Below are 9,026 nucleotides of genomic sequence, written 5' to 3'. Positions count from 1 at the left end.
CTCGGCCTAGATTTCATCAAGGTTATCATTCTGACCAAAATTAATGAAGACTAATTGAAAAATACAGCCTCTATCGCATACACAAGGTTTTTCTTTAAATTTGACCCAGTGACCTAGCTTTTGACCCCAGATGACCCATTTTTGAACTCGGCCTAGATTTCAGCAAGGTTATCATTCTGACAAAATTCATGAAGATAAATTGAAAAATACAGCCTCTATCACATACATAAGGTTTTTCTTTGATTTGACCTAGAGACCTAGTTTTTGACCCCAGATGACCCATTTTCGAACTCGGCCTAGATTTTATCAAGGTTATCATTCTGACTAAATTTCATAAAGATCAGTTGAAAAATACAGCCTCTATCGCATACAAAAGCTAAATGTTGACAGACGACAGACAGACAGACGACAGACAACGGACGCCGGACATCGAGCGATCACAATAACTCTCCGGAGCATTGTTCAGGTGAGCTAAAAACGAGCAAAATAGGTAGAGGTACAGTGGTTATAGTGTAAGGTAGATGGTCAGTGCATAAGAAATCAGGTTGCCGAATGTACTACATATCCTGCACAATAATGCAGAGGACCGTCGCGAAAGCCCGCCCCGCCAGGTCGATTAAAATGGACTATTATACTTCCGGAAGACGAATTTCCAAATTTGTGGGGCTGTACGTCACGTTACGGACTTGGTAACGTTGAAGGGAGAATATGTATCAGGCAGTCATTTAGCTCAGTCGGTAGAGCTCTCGCCTGTAAGCCAGGGGTCCCGGATTCGAGCCTCGGACTGACTGCACATTTTTCTCACCTTGCATCATCTTATTTGTAGTCCCTCGACTGTCATTGATAGGAAGGTCGGAAATGTTTGCTGTTTCGGAGCTCTTTTACCCTGGACACGACTGGTTAGATGTCTTTGCGACAAGTTTAGATCATGATCAGCTTGCGCACCCGTGATCATGATCTGCACTGTTCGCTATTTAGCCAGTACCTTTTCGGTAAGCACTCCATTTAACAGTTAATGGTACTGTCCAAATTGGAAGATGGACAAGTTCATTATAGAAATTTAGCAGGGTAAAGGTTAACGCAGACAAAGGGGATTACTTATGAGATAAACACAAATATTCAACATACGCTGAACAACTATTATCCTTCGCACCAATATAGATATATCTAGCTCCATATTACGATCCATAAAACATAGATATTCACAGTACAGAAACGTTGTAAAGTGAAAAGTCTCTGTCTTACTGTCATACTTGTTAATCAATCAGGTTTGGGAATGCAAGGAAGAAAGGAGAAAAGAAAACAAAAGACTTTATACTAGTAATTATGTCTCCCACCACACAGTGGTGTGGGAGACATATTGATTTACTCCAGTCTGTCTGTGTGTGTGTGTGTGTCTGTCACAAAGCTCGTCCGCACTCTAAGTCGAACATTTCTCATCCGATTTTCACCAAACTTGAACAAAATGTGTTTGACTATAGGACCTCGGCCAAGTTCGATAACTAGCCAAATCGGTCCAGGCATTTTAGAGTTACGGCCCTTGAATTATCGAAAAGTTGGCCTTTTTACTCATGTCCGCACTCTTAATCAAACATTTCTCATCCGATTTTCACCAAACTTGAACAAAATGTGTTTAACCATGAGACCTCGGCCAAGTTTGATAACTAGCCAAATCGGTCCAGGCATTTTGGAGTTACGGCCCTTGAATTATAGAAAAATCGGCCTTTTTACTCTTGTCCGCACTATAAGCCAACATTTCTCGTCCGATCTTCACCAAACTTGAACAAAATGTGTTTGACCATGAGACCTCGGCCAAGTTCGATAACTATCCAAATCGGTCCAGACATTTTAGAGTTACGGCCCTTGAATTACCGAAAAAATCCGTCTGTTTACTCTTGTCCGCTCTCTAAGTCGAACATTTCTCATCCGATCTTCACCAAACTTGAACAAAATGTGTTTGGCCATAAGACCTTACCCAAGTTCGATAACTAGCCAAATCAGCCCAGGCACTTTTGCTTTATGGCCCTTGAATTACTGATTGAATCCACTCATCCGGACCATCTAATTGGATCCACTCGTCTAAAACATCTAGAGAAACTAACATTTTTCATAGGGGCAGTTGTGGGAGACATGCGCTTTTCTCAAAAGCATCTCTAGTTGTGTAATTTTTGCGCACCTAATCTCACGAACCCTTGCATGCAGTTTAATGAAACTTCACACAAGTGATCAGTACCAACCCTATTTTGTGCATGGTGCATGTTAAATTCTTTTAGATAAAATATTTTGCAGAGTAATGGAACTTTGTTTTTGTTAACGCTATTATACATAAGAGTCGGAATCATATCGCCCGGCTGAGAAAATTCTAGAGGTTTCCATGGAATGTCTATGAATTTCCATGAAAGTCCGGACTCCGGAGTATTCGGATAAACTTTCAGGAGTTAGATATGGAATACAGCAGAAAACTGGAAAAATGTGCAGGGATTTCCAGAGTATTTTCCATGGACAATTTTCTGGACTGAATCAATGGACGTCCGTGAACAATTTTCTGGAGTTTTTCCGACAATTTTCTGCAGTGGTTCAGGAAGTTCAGCTGACAGTATTATTCAATAGCAATACATGTGATTAATTACACCTTTTTGCAGTACATATAAAGCGAGCAATAACACTTTAGTGCAAGCAATATGATTTTTAGCTCGACTATACAAAGTAGGGAGAGTTCTCCTACTGGACCTGGCGTCGGAGTCCATCTGCATCCGCACTTTGGTTAAAGTTTTGATGCACCTTCACTCTATATTCTGTAATTACTTGATGGATTTCTTTCAAACTAAGAGTAGTTACTCCTAATCATCACCCACATCATATGGCACAAGGGTCATAACTCTCACCAGTATTTCATGAATTATCCCCCTTTTTACTGTCCGTGACGAGCATGTCCTTTCCGGAATAATCCGGGACGTATCGCATGTATATTAAATCATTCAAAGAAAATACCTAAAGCCATCTGTTTTAAATATGCATATTACTTATAAAAGCTTTGTGAAGCCTTTGGTTACTTTAGCATTCATTGTTTTATGCTATCTAATGACTGATGTACAAAGATACGTGCATTTGTTTAATTAGCATAATTACAAATGTATGTATTGTTTCACTGGTCATTTATGTAAACAAACTTACTTGACCAATTGATAGACTCCTCAATATTAACTTTGAACTGAATTACCTCACATGATAAAGTTTCACTAATTTCGACAAAACTTATTAACATCAGACTTCCAGTTACACATTTTGAAAATTCCTCTTTGTAGGATCAGTTGATTTAATTGGCTGAAGTTGATCACACAATTTAATGAAACTTCACACAAGTGATCAGTACCAACATTACTTGTGCATGGTGCATGTTAGGTTCTTCCAGAAAAATAATCTGCAGATTTATGGGACTTTGTTTTTAGCTCGACTATTCGAAGAATAAATAGAGCTATCCTACTAACCACTTCGCCGGCGTTGGCGTCACACCTTGGTTAAGCTTTTTGTATCAGTTTACATCTTGTGTAAAGTGTTTGACATATTGCTTTGAAACTTTTATCACTTGTTTATTATAACAGTCTCTATCTGTAGGCAAGAAAACATAACTCTGTCAACTATTTTGGCTGAATTATGGCTCTTTTTGGACTTGGAAATTGGTTCAGTTTTTGTACATGTCCACATTTTGTCAAAACTATTGGACATACGGCTTTTAAACTTTGAACACTTGCTAATCATCATGATTTCCATCTGTAGGCAGGAGTACATAACCCTGACAAATATTTTGGCTGAATTATGGCCCTTTTTGGACTTGGAAATATGTTCAGTTTTTTGTACAAGTCAGCGTTTTGTCAAAACTATTGGACATGTGGCTTTGAAACTTTGAACACTTATTTACCATCATGATTTCCATCTGTAGGCAAGAGTACATAACTCTGTCAACTATTTTGGCTTAATTATGGACCATTTTGGACTTGGAAATCACTTAAATTTTTCATTTGGCTATGAAACTTTAACCACTTGTTTACAATCATAGTCTACATATGTAGGCAAGACTTCATAACTAGGACAAGGACTTTAGCTCAGTTAAGCCATTTTTGACATAGAAATTAATTAAGTTTCTCATACCATTCCATATTTTGTCTAAACTGTTTGATATATGGCTTTTGAAACTTTTACAATCATGGTCACACATTGCATTATAGCGCAAGACTTATCCAAATCCACAAATACAGGAATATTGTTTGTCTTATCTTTTTTTTCTTTTGTCTGAAATCTTTTTTTTCTTTTGTCTGAAAATCTGTAGTATTATTTTGACCCCATTCTTCCATCAATTCTTCGAATAGTCGAGCCCGCTGTCATCCGACAGCTCTTGTTTGTTACTATACTACGTACATAGAGTCTGCATATGCACTCTTGTAGCATTTAATCTCTTGAACCCATGCACACACTTTAATGAAACCTCACACAAGTGACCAGTACCAACCCTAGTTGTGCATGGTGCATGTTTAATGTTCTTTCAGAATTTTTTTTTTATGGGACTTTGTTTTTTGTTACTATACTATATACATACAGTCCACATAATTATTTAATCTTGTGCGCGTCAAAATGCAATGAACTGTGTCAGTGCATGCGTGGGGGGAGGGGGGATACGTTCATCACCTTCAGTGATAGCTCTAGTTTCCATTATTTTTGAGAATTCCATATTTTAACTGCTCATCACTGGCGAGTACAACTGACTAGAAATGTTAATGAACGTAAAATTATAGTGAATCCGTTATTTGTCAAATGGAGGATTCATACAAATAAAACTAACATCATACTGCCATATGGTCTTCTTGCAAGTAGGTGCTAATTGTACAGTAGTCCCTCAAATGAAAAAGATATTTCTCATATGAAAATAGAAGATAATAGTACAATCCTAATTTCTGTAGAATGCTGTGGATAGTTTTGGGTGAACAGTTTTATGTCACATAGTCTTAGTGAGATAGACAAAATTGTGACCGTATTTATTCGATATCTCTTTGAGCACAGCAAGGAAATATATCAAATAGACACAGTCACTTTTTTATCCTATTCTTAAACTGTAACACATCTAATCCCTTTTTTAATGCCGAGTCTTTAAAGGAATGGCTGGTTTATGCCATATTTTTTATTATTTCATTTGTAAACATTGAATTAATGATTCAGCATATCAAATGGCTTTGGAATAGATTGTGTCTAGTACATTTGAACAGGTCTTCATATATAAGTATCTATGTACATCTAAGATTCCCCACTCCTGTTTTGGTAATTTATTTTCTCATCTACATTGAATAAAAAACCAAGTAAATGCTAACACACAGTAACTGAACGCTTTAATTTTGTCTCTCTGAAGAAGATATTTAAGCAGTATTGTAGTTTCTAATATTAAATGTGTAAAATGTTTATGAATTCGTGTGTTGACGTATCTATGATCAAATTTACAGATACAGAAGCAAGGTGAACTGCGCATGGACCGTGTTATTACGAGCTGGAAAAGTAATTCAGGAGGAAGAACATCAAAGGTTACACGCCAGAAGAAAGCTGTGAAAAAGCTGAGAAAATCTTAGACAAATATTAAAACAAGCATCTTCTGTCTATGATGGTATGTTATCTTTTCTATTCTTATTGCTAATTATCCCCTGTTGAAGGGGGTGGTGGTGCTGTCTGTTCAGCTGTTCTTCCTTCACCCAGGTGTCTGAGCAAACTTACTTTGTAACAAAAGAAATACCGAACAAATGGTCATTCATAAGAACATTTTTCCATCTATGTGTCCATCTGTATGTCCAATATTGAAAAATGCTCATTCTTACCTCACATAATTGTTAATCAGCACATTGCCTTTGCTCACTTATAGTAATATCCGGCTTGATCCAGAAAAGCAGAGTTTTTCCATTGATTTTGTAAGTTGAGGATTGTTTACTTTATCTAAGTAACCAATTGATGGATCTCAATAAACACTTTACACACTTGTAGATTGTTGACGACGACGACGGACAAAGGGCGATCACAAAAGCTCACCTTTGAGCACATCAGGTTAATATCTTTCAAAATGTAGTCCGCTCATTACAAAAACGACTTATTTCGAGTGTGGGAGGTCGTGAGTTTGATCCCTGGCCATGTCATACCAAAAACGTAAAAAAATGGTACTAGTAGCTTTCTCGCTTGGCGCTCAGGATTAAGAGGGTAGTGCTAGGACTGGCCAGCCCGGTGTCAGTATAATGCGACTGGATGGGGTATCATGCCACGTGTCTACGGCGTGATATTTCAGTTAGGCAGCACTATAAAGTTGGGCATTGTGCTCACTGCTACAAGTAGACACCGTCGTTTATATGACTGAAAAATTGTTGAAAAAGACGTTAAACACACACACACACACACACACACACACACACCACACGCGCGCGCGCGCACTTTTTTTGGCGGGGGATGTAAATTTACTGAATTTGGAATTTGAATATGTGTTTTATTCTTTTGAAATTTCAACCCACCAGATTATTTTTGTCAAGCCCGCTTGCGGAAGCGAAGACATATTTGTCCAAATGGCTGTTCGTAGTATGTGCGTGTGTGCGTCCGGATTTGTTTGTCCGGACCATAAATTTGACATGCATGGAGCAATCTTGTTTATATTTGGCATGAATGTTAACCTCAGTGAGACGGAGTGTCATGTGCAAACCCCAGGTTCCTATCTCAAAGGTCAAGGTCACATCTAGAGGTCAAAGGTGAAATTCAATAATGACTGTCCGGAACATTTCTTCTTCATGCATAGAGGGATTTTGATGTAACATGGCACAATTGTTCACCATCATGAGACGGAGTATCATGCGCAAGAAACACGTCCTTAGGTCTAAGGTCAAGGTCACATTTAGAGGTCAAAGGTCAGATACAAGAATGACTTTGTCCTGAGCATTTCTTTTTCATGCATAAAGGGATTTTGATGTTACTTAGCACAATTGTTCACCATCATGAGACGGAGTGTCAATTGCAAAAACCTAGAATTACTTCGCTTTGTTGTTGTTATAAATAGCTTATATTGTAAATTTTTAATCAAGCATCTTCTGTCTATGATGGTATGTAATCTTTTCTATTCTTATTGCTAATTATCCCCTGTTGAAGGGGGTGGTGGTGCTGTCTGTTCAGCTGTTCGTCCTTCACCCAGGTGTCTGAGCAAACTTTACTTTGTAACAAAAGAAATACCGGACAAATGTTCATTCATAAGAACATTTTTCCATCTGTGTGTCCATCTGTATGTCCAATATTGAAAAATGCTCATTCTTACCTCACATAATTGTTAATCAGCACATTGCCTTTGCTCACTTATAGTAATATCCGGCTTGATCCAGAAAAGCAGAGTTTTTCCATTGATTTTGTAAGTTGAGGATTGTTTACTTTATCTAAGTAACCAATTGATGGATCTCAATAAACACTTTACACACTTGTAGATTGTTGACGACGACGACGGACAAAGGGCGATCACAAAAGCTCACCTTTGAGCACATCAGGTTAATATCTTTCAAAATGTCGTCCGCTCATTACAAAAACGACTTATTTCGAGTGTGGGAGGTCGTGAGTTTGATCCCTGGCCATGTCATACCAAAAACGTAAAAAAATGGTACTAGTAGCTTTCTCGCTTGGCGCTCAGGATTAAGAGGGTAGTTCTAGGACTGGCTAGCCCGGTGTCGGTATAATGCCGGCTCAAGGTCAAGGTCACAACTGAAGGTCAAAGGTTTGAACCTTTCATTTTGTGTCTGCTCTGTATTTCCTAATTCCCTTGAAGGATTCATATGAAACTTGGGTCAAATGATGACCTCATTAAGGCGATGTGTAGAACTCATGAGTCTGCCATGCCAGCTCAGGGTCAAGGCCACAACCTAGGGTCAAAGGTTTGAGCCTTCCATTTTGTGTCCACTCTGTATCTCCTAAACCTCTTGAAGGATTTTCATCAAACTTGGGTCAAATGATCACCTCATCAAGAACTCATGAGTCAGCCGTGTAAACTCAAGGTCAAGGTCACAACTCAAGGTCAAAGGTTTGAGCTCTGTATCTCCTATACCCCTTGAAGGATTTTCATGAAACTTTGGTCAAATGATCACCTCATCAAGATGTTGCACAGAATTCATGAGTCAGTCATGTCAGTTCAAGGTCCAGGTCACAGCTAAAGGTCAAGTGTTTACCCTTTCACTATCCATAGCAGTGGCGGTGGATTTAGCTGTCTTTCAGACTGCCTTGTTTTATTACTTGTCCTAGGGAAAAATCAAGACCACTTTTCTGTAGTACAACATGCATGTTACTTCCAATTTTGAGGTGTATTTTGAACTATCTCTACTGGTAAGGATTTTTGTGTGGACTTAGATTTTTTTAAGATTTACTTCCCTTTGTTGTTACTACAAATAACTTATATATTGTAATTTTTTACAGTCTTTTTTTTTTATTTGGCATAAATGTTTGCCTCAAAGAGACAGAGTGTCGTGTCAACTCCCAGTCCTTTTGACAGCTGACGGGCTCGAAATGTTGCCCGTGGGCATCTAGTTTGCATTTCTAATCTCAAATTTTCTCATTTTGACTGAAGGTTCAGGGTGAGCTATTACTTACATTTATTAGCGCGGCAAAAATTTAGCGCAAACGCAATTTTTGGTGAAATATCTAATTAATGCGTGGACATGAATTAACGCTCTCGCGAGACTGCTAATTTCAAATTTTAGCGCTGTCCGAGATGAGGCTCTCGGAGATTTACGGAGATTCACGAAGATTTTCGGAAATAAACTTAACCGTCGGCAATTTTTATGTTATGTGTTTCTGCTGTAATTATTGTAATACGAATCTGACGAATCTGACTGTCGACCCTATACAACCTGAACATGTACCAAGTACGACTTTAAGATAGTGTGCCGTGATGATACTTGTATTTTTTCATTGATATTTTCAACTGTGATGTAGCTTTACGTACAGTATATAAAGTATATTGGGTCTATGACAAAACATCG

The sequence above is a fragment of the Mercenaria mercenaria genome, chromosome 6 (assembly GCF_021730395.1).
Source record: "Mercenaria mercenaria strain notata chromosome 6, MADL_Memer_1, whole genome shotgun sequence".
Lineage (NCBI taxonomy): Eukaryota > Metazoa > Mollusca > Bivalvia > Venerida > Veneridae > Mercenaria > Mercenaria mercenaria.
This window is presented reverse-complemented; position numbering follows the sequence as displayed.